The following is a 14,914-nucleotide window of genomic DNA, read 5'->3' on the forward strand; positions in this document are numbered from 1 at the left end:
ATCAATTTTATATCACTTCTACCCATGCGATCATGACATCACTTCTCGTCCCGTGTTCTAAAATTGCTTGTAAATGTAGTCCAGTTGCCAGCACCTAGCGCAAATGCATTATTTTTCGGGTCAGGCGGCATAGTAGAGCACTGTACTCGAACGCATCCAGTCACCTCCAGCCACATATTCTGCCGTTGCAGTGCCTGGGCTCTCTTTTCTACATGTCTGTGTGTGTGCATGTGTCGCAGAGGGCTCTCATGACCCTGAGTAGTCCCGAGACATACGCAAATGTATAGATCTCTTGTGCTCTCGGATGGTTGCGGGACAGCAGTTACGGACTCGGTTCGCTTTGAACCTTCACGAACCGTGGAACGTAGCAGTCTACTTCTGGTCAGCTGCAGATAAAGACGATGACTGTTGCAGGGAGAGTTGGTCAAAGACGATACGAGGCGATCTTTCAGTCTCAAACTTTATCCTAAGAATGCGAGAATGCTCTGTGACTCCCATGCGCAATAAATGGATGTACTGCACAGTCATCTATCTACATTCACAATGGTACTCGCAAAGTAGAGGACGGGCGGTTTAGCGATGATGCAGAAAGAGGGAAGCATGCTGCCATATCACTGGTCGGTCTTGTAGAAAACTGATAAAATTGCTAAAATTGATCGCACTATCAACCGTATGCTTATTACAGTAAAACGGTGGTGTCTTTTCGATGCTGTTGTTTACCACATAATGATTGACTGACATCACTTGTTCGAGATGGAGTAAGGGTCTTGGTGCAGGGGCAACACCTTCCGGGGGTAGCTGGCACTGAAACAATGATCACGTACATGACTGCAATATGAGAAATCAATCAAAACGGAACACCGAGCCATCAGTTGTCCGGTCATTATGAAAGATGACTTTAAATGTAGAGGTCATGAATTACTTTCGCACAGAAGTTGGAAACGCTCCACAATGCTGCGAAACTCTTCTAGTTTCCTTATGTTGTGACTATCTTTTATTTCAATCACCTACTGTGTGTGTGTGTGTGTGCGTGTGTGTGTGTGGGGGGGGGGGGGGGAGCAACACATGATTTACACTGTGCGATGTCCAATTTTCTGTGAGAGCCAATGGACCGAAACGTGTAAATGTCAGTTTAGAACCTGATGCAGACCTCGAAGTCATAGCAGGAAAAACAAAAATGTATTTTAAACAACAAAACAGGGATCCTCTCTTGTGACTGATAGTCTGTGGGATATGGTCCTCCTACAAGTACACGTATTGAAACTTTACACTCTTCTGTGCATGCGAATTCGATCATTAACCACCTGCTCCTATGGATGTTTAATAGGATCGCCACATATGCTCGACGCAGGCGCGCAGAGAGTGTTTGTTTTCTATATATTGGAAGAGAGAGATGCGATAAAAATATTATCGAGTTCTCTGTTGGATGAAGTTAGCGGAGTTTTTATAACTCGTACTTTTGTATTCTCTATTTGATGGAAGAAAATAACGATGATAGAGTGTTTGACTGAAAGACGTGAATGCACCCTGAGGGGCACAGATGTCCTTACGGACTGTAGTACCTGTATGTAGTTCGGTAACGCATCGCATTGCAGTAGCAAAATTCTCGTCCTCCTTCCAGTTCCTGTATGATGTGGAGTCTTAATAATTTTGCCGATAAGAAACACTACCGTAACTGTTCATACTTTCATGCTACCCCAAGTAGGAGGAGAAAGCTTCGTGTTGACGCTGGCCTTACACATCATACACCATTGACAGAGCTACGATAATGATTTTCCATTTCCACCGGACGGTCAAAAGACGGCCCTGTCGCAGTAACTCAGTTCACCCTGTTTCTACTTGGGTTGCAGAAGGTAGTGGATCTAGCGCTCTCCGACTTCCGTTCAGTTCCGACTTAAATTGGGACGATCATATGAGCGAAGCTGCAGGGAGGCTGGTGCAGAGGCTGAGGAACATTTGCAATATGCAGAGGGACTATCTAAAACCATGTTGCGGTTTTGCTGTAGTAGATAGGTTCGAAAAGGATGAGTTGTTTCGAAATATGAGAGTGGCACGAATATTGTTCACCAGTGGCGGTAATCATTAAAAGGCGTCTCCTTAGGATCCAGTGCAAGTATGTGGTTGAATGGAGAGACTTGATTCCAAATCGCAGACAGCATTTCTACCAGACAGCGTCACACTATCAGCGACTCTTGTGTGTGCCTGTAGAACCAAAACTTCTTTTGATGCAGGGTGACGGTAACATAGTCATTGCGATCGTGTTTTTAATAGCGCTGCCCTTACGCGTAATGTATGTTGCTGGCGGAAGAATCCTTCTGTGGTCAGGTCCAAATGTTGGTTCTCAATAGTGTTCCTCTAAAAGAACATCGTCTTCCCTCCAGGGATTCCCGGTTGAACTACCCGGTGAATGTAATCTGACTACTGAAAAAGAAAAATTACTCGCCACGTAAAGTGACTCACATGATCAATTTAATTAATTAGCCTATCAATTTGATACCAATGACATACCGCCTGGCGATGGCTATGGCACCGCGGATATGATTCTTCGCTTGGCGTTTTTCGTTGCAGCGATATCAACGATATTTCAATCGTCCACCTATACAGGGAGAGGCAACCTTCGTAACAAAATCAAATGTGTTACCCAATTTATAAAGTGATACGTAGTACAAAACTTGTATTTACAATTACTCTGCTGTTAGCCTAAGAGACTTCGTATGTGGTGAGACCTTTGGTTACCTTAAGAGAGAGTTCGGAAGAGAGGACGCGTCCTGTGACAGTGGTAGATCTTAGCACGCCGACATGAGCCAGAAATGAGTTTAATATTCTAGTCCTGTAATGCATGACGTGACAGATAAGAAAAGATATTTTTCTGCCTGATGAATGAATATTTAGGGATAAAATAACTGAGCCGTAGTTGCGTCCGGCTCTTCGAAAAGCGCGCCAGGCGGAGTGCTTTCGCTTCGCGTCTACTGTTTGCGGTGGCGCTTTCGGTTTAGCGCGCTGTTTAGATCGCTACCGCCCTCTGGCGGGTGGTGGAGCAAGTGTACGGTCGCGTGACGATCGAGGAGTACGTACTGGGCGGTGACAGAGAGAGGTGGTGGCGCGAACGAGGCCCTGTTATTGGGGGTTGTCAACTGCTCGCCACGTGCTTTGCCCGACCTTTTGGCTGTCAGGGGCTAAGTCTGCCTTGCCTGAATGTACGTGGCTTATGAAGCTTAGAAGCCGTGGTGGAGGAGATCGGCGCGTGGGATCGTATGTCTTCTTATCGGCCGTTGAAACTAATGGCAGCGGTTGGCTCTGACGAGCATTTGGAAGTGCAAGTGCAACGTGTTCCCGGTGCTGTGGTGGAGTGTGAGAAGTTGAGTACTGTTTTTATGTAACAGAGTTAGGGGTTCTTCAAGTTCTAGTGAAGTGTATGAGTCTCTTCAACAGTGGTTTTGTTGGGGTCTTCCCACCAGTTTTCGTTTGCCTGTCCACGGGAATGTGGTTATTGCTTCTTGGTTGGGCGGTTTCATTCACACCTCGATTGGGTGATTTAGGGTCGGTGTCGCGTGTCTCTGTGGTTCGGAGTCTGTGCAGGCACCGCCCTTGCTACATCTTCTGGTTTTGGGTAACTCTGGGAGGTGGTGGCTTGTAATGGAAGTTTTGGGGCTGATCTGCTGTTGCCCTGCAGACCACCAATAACTATTCTGCCTATTGTGATTTGGGCCCCTTTATACGTGTCACTCCCTCACTGAACTAAGGACAATTTTTTGGGGGGAACTGCCTTTAATGTGAAGGTTTGTGTGCTGGCTTATTCACATTTATCTTGTAACAACTGACAGGTGTAATATAAGTTATTTAACTGGCGGGAGACAACTATTTTAGCTTTAGTACAAACTAGCTACATCAAGGTGTTTCTTTTTTTAAGGAATTGTTCTCTTATAGATATAACAAGTTTAAAAACTTATTATTGGGAAGTTGTTAACGTCATACCTTGGAATATCCTTTAGATAGAGAAAATTTGCCAGGTATTTAAAAGAGTTTTTTTATTGTTGTCTGTGTGTGTGTCAAGTTACAATCTTACTATTGGGAAGTTGTTAACGGCAATCTCCTTTTCATAAAGAAAATTTGTCAGCTATTCGAAATGGTTTTTTTTTTAATGCCAGATTTAAAAATTTATTATTGAGAAAGCTTTTAAAATAAAAAGATAACCTTAGCAATGTGTGTTATTTCACCAGCACCTCCTGGCCCCTACTTCCCCGATAACGTTTTGGAATAACATGTGTACTTGAGTTGTTGTTTGTGAATCGCCCTAATTGACGGTTCAGTAGCCTATGCCGTAGTCCTGTACAGGATTTTCACAACAAGTAATGATACTTTAGCGACGTGAAAACGCGTGTGTTGTCCGATTTCTTCTAGCTTCGAAAATAGCTCATATAAACTGGAGGAATCAACATTTCGCATGAGAAATCCGAAGTGTATGGTCAACAACATTGCTGCCTCGTAGTGGGTTAAGTAGATTTTTTAAACCGGTGGGTTTATGTCGGGGCGGAATTATTTAGAACTAGTGTATACGTCCGATCTGCAGTTGCTTGTTTCGCAGTGCACCGCGGCTGTCTGCAAGGGCGGTCCTGGGAATTCGGCAAGCGGAATAAATGGATTAGCGCAGCTATTGACGTGTACAAAGAACCTGCCTACCTGTCTTCTTGCCCGTGGCAGCAAGGACTGGTGAAGTGACCAGTGTACTGGGTGAGCGCGACAGAAGCGAACGTGTGTGTGTTGCGTGAGAGAAGATTCAAAATTATGGGGTTTGCGATAAGATCCGAATTCCTACCACTCCAGTCATCCTCGGATGCCTTCCAAGGCCAGGGGTGGTCCACTCTGGCACACATGCGCATCCGCGACTACAGCTGCGGCTGCGCTAGTAATTTTCACCGACCTCTTAACGCCAGCTCTGGGGGACGGGCGCGCTGCGTGTGTACCTCGGGACAGGAGCACGCAAAGGTGTGTGAGTGGTGTCAGCTATCTCTGGCATCTAGTCATGACAACTACTGTTACGGACTGGATCGTGGTTTAAGTGTGTCTCGTTTAGTACTTCTCAATACATTCCAGTGGACTCTGTCTTGCAGTGGTTTTGCTGTTGTTTCTATCCTACAGGGTGTCCGAAAAATCTTTCCCTGATTACATAAATTGATAACGCAGGCTAGAAGTAAGATACAAATATGAATCTTGTGTCGAATTGTTTACAACTATCAAAGTTTTTTTTATGTTTTAGGTTCGCAGTACGTAAGTAGTGGATGAGGTGCAGTGCCCAAGAAGCCATGTTAACCAATCAGGAGAAGGCACAGTGTGTCCTGTGGTACCATGAGACACGATCACCAACCACAGTGCAGAGACACTTCCAGACAACATTTGGAAGGAATCCACCTGATGTCAAGAGATATCAAAGCCTGGTACGAGAAGTTCAAGAACACAGGATAGGTAGCTGACCTTCCGAGGTCTGGTCAACCAAGAACCTCAGCAGACAGGGTGGAAGCTGTAAGGCAGTCTTTTCTGCTAAGTCTGAAGAAATTGGTGCGCAGGGCTTCACGTGCATTACAGATGCCAAAAAGCTCTCTCCATGACATTTTACACAAACGTTTGTTGTTTCGTACATACAAAGTGCAAATCGTTCAGGCCTTGTTGCCCAATGACGGTACACGTCGATATGACTTTGCGATCGAAATGCTATCATGTATTGAGGACGAAGATGGTTATATCAGACGAATTGCCTTTTCCGATGAAGCGACCTTTTTAGTCAGTGGAGTAGTGAATCACCATAATGTGCGCATTTGGGGTTCACAACCCCCTGGCGAGGTCATGGAGTGCACCAGAGGCAGTCTAAAGGTGAATGTTTGGTGCGCGCTATTGCACAATCGAATTATCGGGCCATTCTTCTTCGCTGAGGCTACCATTACATCTGCAGTGTATCTGGACATGTTGCAACTGTATGCTGTTCCTCAGCTGCTTCAGTATCACCCCGGTGTCTTGTTTCAGCTAAACGGTGCACCGCCTCATTGGGGTTTAGACGTCCGTGCCTATCTCGATATGGCCTTTCCTGGGCGATGGATTGGTCGTGAGGGGCCAACGGTTTGGTCTCCACGCTCTCCTGACATAACCCCATAAGACTTCTTTTTATGGGGTTATATCAAGGACGAGGTCTACCGAACACGTGTACCAGATCTTGAAACCCTGCGGCAACAGATAACCACAGTCGTTGAATCGATCCCTCCAGTGATGTTGGCTAATGTGTGGACGGAAATTGAATATCGCCTAGATGTGCTACGTGCTACCAAGGGTACTCATGTGGAAGTTTACTGATGTGTGAAAAAAACTTTGATAGTTTGTAAACAATTAGACACGAGTTTCTTATTTGTATCTTACTTCTAGCCCGAGTTATCAATTTATGTAATCAGGGAAAGACTTTTCGGACACCCTGTATTATGCAGTAGCACTTCCTCCTTCCGAATGCAGCGGAGAGAACGAATTTATAGTGCTTGAAAAACCCAATCGCGAAGTCAAATTCCCCATTGATCAATTTATTGCTTCCGATAGTTGCATTGCGTGCACACATGCGTTCGGTATGGGCGGGCACGGCCGGGGCGGTTGTGGAGTTCTCTCTCTCCTGGACAGTGAGGTTGGGGCTTCCCTGTTGTCGGGACGGGCGCGTCTCGCGATCGATAGTGAGTGTGGTCATCAGGTTTTCTTTTTCACTACATATGTTTTGTGGAAACGTTGTGTGGAGGAGTGCACGTACAAGACCTCAGATATATTTAGCGCTAAGGTCTATTTGTGACGGAAATTTCATTACGTGATTCGCATAATGTTTGCGTGTGATACTCAAGCGTTGAAAATAAGCTTTATTACAAAGAAAGATCATCGTAAGACGGAAGTGAGTATTTTAAGCGATCTATTGGAGTATTTTAAATTTTTAAACAATTAATTTGACAGGGTACTGCAAATGGATTACTTCACTCTATTTTTGGCATTGAAATTGCGTCAGCTTTTCACACAGAGAAGCTTCTTGAGATTGAGGTGAGACTGGAAGTGAATCTGGAATTTGCCGACCAACAGAATGCCCCCACTTGGTGCTTTGTTTGGGAGCCGTGAGGTCAAAGGAGACCGATATCCAGTCCGTGGTCGGTGGTATTCAGTAACGTGATCTGTAACTAGGACATTGGGCTGTTTTGACCTTCGTGGTGGCGCCCTGATTATAGACACACACACACGGGAGACCGCAAACAGTGGCTACTATACCGCTCTTCGTTCCATTCCCTGGTGATTACAGTTATTATGTCATGTGGAGGAGGAATGGTACGTGCAGTCATGATGTCTACCCGAGTGCGGAATCCCGTTTCCGGTAAATTGATTAAATAAAGAAAATGTATCGATATTTGTATTATTAACTTTGATTTGAGTTTTGTGTGGCAACATCTGCAAATGTATTGAGGCACACTTTACCTAATTTGTTTACGCATGCAAATATTCCAGAGTAGTGGAGGAACTCTGAGAGGTTTCACAAATGTGCCGCTATCCTTTTGTAGAGTCAGTGGCTGTATACATCGCAAAATTGAGATGAACTACTATGCAGCGATCTTTTAGAAAGTGCGTTAAGAGAAATAGCCAACTGGATTTAGTAACTCCTGAAGCAGCTTGTGCTTAAAGAGAAGGTATTTCCCACAAAAGTTCGTGAAGTGTCTCAGGGATGGTTTCACCAGTGTGTTGCGATCTTTTGTTTTAGAGTATGTGGTCAAGTGTGGCGGTGGTGGTATCCCTCGGAATTGTTTAAATATTCTCATATCATCTGAAGAGCTCTCTCTTTGAGCAGCGGTACATTTAGTTCCTGTGACATCTTCAAATTATGTGTGTCACAGTATTCAAGTTATGTATGAGATAGCACCAGACATAATAACTCCCAAAGCAGTTCATGAAATGCAACACAAGAAAGTGCACCAGGGAGGCTGGGGCAGTTTAGAGTCCGTGGCAGAATAAATTCTCAGATAGGCATTTGCCTTAGAAGGAATGCATCTCGCATGCATCCGTATTCCGCAGGGGTTTGCCGGGTAAACGTTGCATTGTTTGCAGTTCGGTCCGACCACGACCAATGGCAAGTGCAGGGCCAGCAGTGGCACATTACAGGAGGAGAAATAGAGAGCTCATGTTTCGACAGGAATTCCTGTGAGGCTTTTGTTCAGGGATTAGCGTGACACCCGGTCTGTCAGTCGCGGGGCCCGCAAAATTGAGGTGAACTCCTGCTCAGCGATCTTTTTGGCCGCTGATGAGCACATCACTTTGCAGGAGGCCGCCGGTGCATCCCGACACCAGGCAGTCTGCGCAGGTGGCGCGACAGGATGGCGGACTGTGAGTGCTTCACATCGAACGATTTTTGACAGTGTAATTACATGTGATGGGTATTTCATGGCCGTATACCTGTGCCATCGGAATAAAAACAAGCTATCTACATCTACATCTACATGGATGCTCTGCAAATCACATTTAAGTGCCTGGCAGAGGGTTCATCGAACCACCTTCACAATTCTGTATAATTCCAATCTCGTATAGCGCGCGGAAAGATTGAACACCTATATCTTTCCGTACGAGCTCTGAATTCCCTTATTTTATCGTGGTGATCGTTTCTCCCCATGTAGGTCGGTGTCAACAAAATATTTTCACATTCGGAGGAGAAAGTTGGTGATTGGAATTTCGTGAGAAGATTCCCTCGCAACGAAAAACGCCTTTCTTTTAATGATTTCCAGCCCAAATCCTGCATCATTTCTGTGACACTCTCTCCCATATTTCGCGATAATACAAAACGTGCTGCCTTTCTTTGAACTTTTTCGATGTACTCCGTGAGTCCTACCTGATAAGGATCCCACACCGCGGAGCAGTATTCTAAAAGGGAACGGACAAGCGTAGTGTACGCAGTCTCCTTAGTAGGTCTGTTACATTTTCTGAGTGTCCTGCCAATAAAACGCAGCCTTTGGTTTGCCTTCCCCACAACATTTTCTATGTGTTTTTTCCAATTTAAGTTGTTCGTAATTGTAATACCTAGGTATTTAGTTGGATTTATCGCTTTTAGATTAGACTGATTTGTCGTGTAACCGAAGTTTAACGAGTTCCTTTTAGCACTCATGTGGATGACCTCACACTTTTCGTTATTTAGGGTCAACTGCCACTTTTCGCACCATTCAGATATTTTTTCTAAATCGTTTTGCAGTTTGTTTTGATCTTCTGATGACTTTATTAGTCGATAAACGACAGCGCCATCTTCAAACAACCGAAGACGGCTGCTCAGATTGTCACCCAAATCGTTTATATAGATAAGGAATAGCAAAGGGCCTATAACACTACCTTCTGGAACGCCTGAAATCACTTCTGTTTTACTCGATGGCTTTCCGTCAATTGCCGACCGCGGTGGTCTCGCGGTTAAGGCGCTCAGTCCGGAACCGCGCGACTGCTACGGTCGCAGATTCGAATCCTGCCTCGGGCATGGATGTGTGTGATGTCCTTAGGTCAGTTAGGTTTAAGTAGTTCTAAGTTCTAGGGGACTGATGACCACAGAAGTTAAGTCCCATAGTGCTCAGAGCCATTTGAACCATTTTTTGTCCGTCAATTACCACGAACTGTGACCTCTCTGACAGGAAATCGCAATCCCAGTCACATACCTGATCTGGTATTCCACAAGCACGCAATTTCGCCACGAGCCGCTTGTGTGGTACAGTGTCAAAAGCCTTCCGGAAATCCAGGAATACGGAATCGATCTTAAATCCCTTGTCAATAGCGCTCAGCACTTCATGTGAATAAAGAGCTAGTTGTGTTTCACAGGAACGATGTTTTCTAAACCCAAGTTGACTGTGTGTCAATAGACCGTTTCCTTCGAGGTAATTCATAATGTTCAAACACAATACATGTTCTAAAATCCTGCTGCATATCGACGTTAACGGTATGGGCCCGTAATTTAGTGGATTACTCCTACTCCGTTTCTTGAATATTGGTGTGAACTGTGGAACATTCCAGTCTTTGAGTACAGACCTTTCGTCGAGCGAACGGTTGTATATGATTGTTAAGTATGGAGCTAATGCATCAACATACTCGGAAAGGATCCTAATTGGTATACAGTCTGGACCAGAAGACTTGCTTTTACTAAGTGATTTGAGTTGTTTCACTACTCCGAGGATATTTACTCCTACGTAACTCATGTTGGCAGCTGTTCTCGATCGAATTCTGATATTTCCTGAGGTGTTGGGGGAGGAGGGGGAGGGGTAGGGTGAGGTTTCTCAGAAGGATAGGACGATCATAATCCTCTGAGCAGAACTGTAGGCAGAGGACCTGTCAATCAAACGAGGACAATAGGTTTGCCCCTGAGTGCATACTCGCCCCTGATGTAGGCAACTCGCACTAACAAAATGCGCTCATGTCCTTGTTACCCCACTGCTAAAATGTAGTGTACGAAATCTAGCAGAAGGATGATTTTTTAAAAATCATCGGAAGACCTTGATATGTATACCCGTTCAAAAACAAGAGCCTGTTTTGCAAAAGCATTAGTGCCATGTGCTATCGCAGGTTGGTGGTGGACAGAGTCAGTTTCGGAACACGAGACTTCTGCTCTCCACATTTGTTCATTGTAACAGCCATAGCTGAGCATTTACCAAAGATTGAGTGCAATTGTTTACCTGGTTTGTGCATTCTTCATCAATGGTAACAGTGTCAGAGAAGCCACTTGGTTTATGTCGCTATTCAAGAAAGGTAGTCGTGACTGTGTAGGGATTCTTGTCATAATAATTCTTGGTAGTCTCAACAGATTTCCTGCCAGGTCCCAAAATAAACTTGGTGCAACATTTCATCTATCCATCTGCCCGTCGGCACCAAGAAAAAAGCTGTTCCTGCTGAGTTTCGCTCAAAACCGATGCCAAGGTTGGAAATTGTTGTCCTATTGAAACACTGTACTATACACAACGCATGTGCTGCTTATCACTGGAGCTACCCCCAAGACTAGGCTTGTCGCTATGCCCATAGTAGACATCAGTGCCAAGACTGTCCTCAAATTCACAGGCCAAGTGTAGTGACCCCACGGAAAGGATTAAATGCACGTCTCTTTCACTTTTGGAAGCAAGCCTGTTGTCAGAAGATTAGTGCAAAAAATTTCACCATGGTGCTGTCATTCTATCAAGATTGTATCGACCAAAGATACATAAGAAAGAAGTGCCCTTTATAATAGATCATATTATTTTTTCTTTGTCCGTTCTTTTCCTTTTATACATGTAAGCTATATATACACAAATCCACAGGTAAATTAACGAGTTGCTTTGTGGCAGAGATAATGTTTTGATACAAAAAAAAAGAGAACAGAACTGCTCTTCAATTGATTAATTTCTGTATCTTCAGCTGTTTGTTTTTATAAGTGGTAGTGTGCGGATGAATGACGAGTTCCATCATACCAGTATTCTTTGGAAAAGTGTATTTCACGTACATTAAAAGTGTTAGAAAAAGTTATTAGGAAGTTTTATTCATATATTCACATCGACCACACCTGTCTGTTCATCATTTGGTCCACGCCGAGAATCCTGCGTCCCGAGGTTTAGAGCAGACAAGAGAAATTTGCACACGCAGTTGGGGAGCAATCCTGCATTGGCATTATAATCAGGATTAGGCACAATAGACTTTATGTAAAGAAGTACATAATTTAAATGATGAATATTGGTCTTATGTATTGACACTGAAGGTCTATTGATATTAGTACCAGTTAAAGTTCACCCAGGATATGTGTATCTTTCAATTTCTTTCATTTATTCATTCCAATTAATTTTTTAATTATTCAAGTAGCAATTATTAATCACTTTCCATTTTTTGTCCCCCCACTCATATGACGCTATTCAACAGCGACCGTTTAAAGAACGGCGTCGAGCGAAATATGAACAGACCTTTCAATTATTGAGAAAAAAATTTTTTTGAGATAAATGATTCATTTTATTGTTACAAGAAACTAGTGAAACTTTCGTCTAATTTGTTACATGTCCACGAGACTGTGACCCATAAAAACTTGAAGGAGCAAATTAAAATTAAATTCTGTCTAGAAACGAGACCGGCCGGGAATGCTAATTTCAGCAGTAAAGGTAGAAAGCTGCTACGCTGATTGCTTACAGTCCCTGGTCAATTTACTAGACACACTTCATTTTTAAGCAAATTTTGGTTTATGTCTAACGAAATTTGTTTAATTAATACATAAATTTTGATAAGATGATTACGTGTAGTCTACTCGATAACTAAGGTGATATAACAAATAAATAAAACAGTATTTGTTGAAAATATTTTATTTCAGTAATTACAACAAAAATTAAAATATTGTGAAACTGAAAATATTAACATCTTGTTGAGCCACCTTTTGCAGCTATGAGAGCCTTAATATGACGTGGCTTGTTGTGTATGCAGGACTGTACTCTGTTTTGCATTTGTGGTTAATGATACCACACATGGATGATCTTCTCTAAGAGCTGTGTTTTTGTTGTGATGACATCTTTTGACACCCGCCTCTTCATTAGTTCCCATACATTCAGAGGGATATTTTGTTCCTTCAGAAAGGAGTTGACTGACCTGGCTGTGTGACAGGGAGCTCCACCCTGCATAAAAATTAAAATGGTTCCCCATTCAGGGAATAAATGTACGTAGGTTATATCACATCATAAATAATAATTTTAAAGTTAAATTACAGATCTCCAGAAGTCCACATCCCTATCACACCACTCTTTAGCCCACTTCAGACGCTTGCATTTCTTGTGGCTGTTAACTTTGGTTTTCTAGCGGGTCGACATGCATTGAAATCTATATCCTTCAACTTTCTGTGAACAGTACCTTCAGATACATTCATGTTAGCCTCTTCCAGTTGATATTTTATCTGTTTTGTTGTTGCAGATCTGTTTTCTAGGCATATTCTTGTGAGAAATTTTTCTCACCTTGAGGTGAAAATTGTTTTTTTTTTCACATTTATTCTTCCTTCGGGCCTCAGTTCTTCACCCGAATCACATTTCTTCTTTATGCGCCTGACTGTAGCTTCTGACATTTCCAGCCTTCATGAAATTTGCCGATTGGAAAACATTTTCGTATTAACGAGGGTTTTGACCTCAACTTTTTTATGTGGTGAAATGCCCCCTCTTTTACCCATTTTTAAAGTTCACAATTAGCAATATCTAGCTGTTAAACAATCAATTGTGATGTCGATATTACGAAATTGATCATCAAAGCGAACAAAGTATTACACCAGTTACACGGGAGAACGCCACTGAACAGGTCTGCCACGCGGTCTAGGGCCCCTTGTCACAGTCTGCGCGGCTCTCCCCGTCGGAGGTTTGAGTCCTCCCTCGGGCATGGGTGTGTGTGTTGTCCTTAGCGTAAGCTAGTTTAAGTTAGATTAAGTAGTTCATAAGCTTAGGGACCGATGACCTCAGCAGTTTGGTCCCATAAGACCTTTCCACAAATTTCCAAAATTGAACAGGCCCTTTCCTGTACGCTGTACTCTGCACATTGATACCTACAATAAGTCAACAATCCAATGTCACGTAGCAACAATTGATACTAAATTCAACAATGTAATAAGTGCCCTGAATAACTGTCATAAAATTTCCGATTAATCGCATTAAATATAGAACTCAACACTAATTATTACAAATAACATTAAAAATGTGCTGTGCATCTAATGATTTGGCCAGGGACTGTATATGGCCGCTCTAGGCACCGTCCCTCTGGCAGAAGATAATTTCTTATCCTTCCAATTAATATCATTTACGAAAAGTGCATTTCTAAAAGTCATCATTGAAGTGCAAGATAAGTCATCAAATTCTATAAGACTGTGTCAGATAATAATCAGGTTTATTAGTGATTATGCAGCTAAATCTAATTTAATTGAAAATTATGATACAGACAAAATTTAATTTATGAAAAATTTAGTTCATAATTGTGTGAAGAACTATTCACAATGGAGTCAAAGGTAATGGTCATTCTTGAAAATTCATTACAAAATGCAGTATGCCAAGATGTCAGAAACCTGAGCTTGGCAACAGTGGAAGGTAAATGTGCCAACTTGTGAACTGGCCGATGGCAACCAATACAATGAGGCTGGCGTCCCACTATCAAAAATGATGACACTGGTAATACAACTAATCATGATATCACTTTTATGATGCTGAATGAGACAATTTCTCAGTTCTCACTGGGAAACAGTTTTCCAAATAGCGAAACTGAAGTGCGTGACAGCGAAAACTCCTTTGATTATTTGCTCACGACGTCGCGAACGCAAGAGTAGGGAACAGTTCGTAAAAGCAATGTAAATACTAGTGAGACACACAATTTGACACAACTCACCCAACTAATAACATAACAGATTACACAGCAGTTCACAAACCATCAGGCAAAATAGGACAACTGTTTACACAGCAGTTCACAAAACATAAGGAAAATATAGGACACCGGCATACACAGCAGAATCAGCCATTTAACGATTTGAAGAATCGTTCAATGAGGTGAGCAAAACTATACGCACTGAATTATCTGTCAAACTACCGGGGAAGTTGACAGTAAACGAGTAAAACAAAAATAATTATCGACATATCCCGCAATATAGATACTTTAACGGGAAAAGTATCATCCGTAGACGATAAACAGGAACAACTTGCAATTGAGTTACAAAACCTTAGTGAAGCATATTCTCAAATTCAGGAAACGCAATCCCAAGTGGATGCATTGGTAAAAAATGCAATCAGCGAGCTGCAAGACGTATGCAAAATCTTACCTGCAGAAGTACAAAAGTTAAGTCTAAGATCAGACCAGTTAAGTTTAGAGTCAAAATTTGCCAAAAAAACAGCGAGATAAGATATGTGCAGATGTAAAGGAAATAACTGAA

This window comes from Schistocerca piceifrons, chromosome 1, assembly GCF_021461385.2.
Source record: "Schistocerca piceifrons isolate TAMUIC-IGC-003096 chromosome 1, iqSchPice1.1, whole genome shotgun sequence".
Taxonomy (NCBI): Eukaryota; Metazoa; Arthropoda; class Insecta; order Orthoptera; family Acrididae; genus Schistocerca; species Schistocerca piceifrons.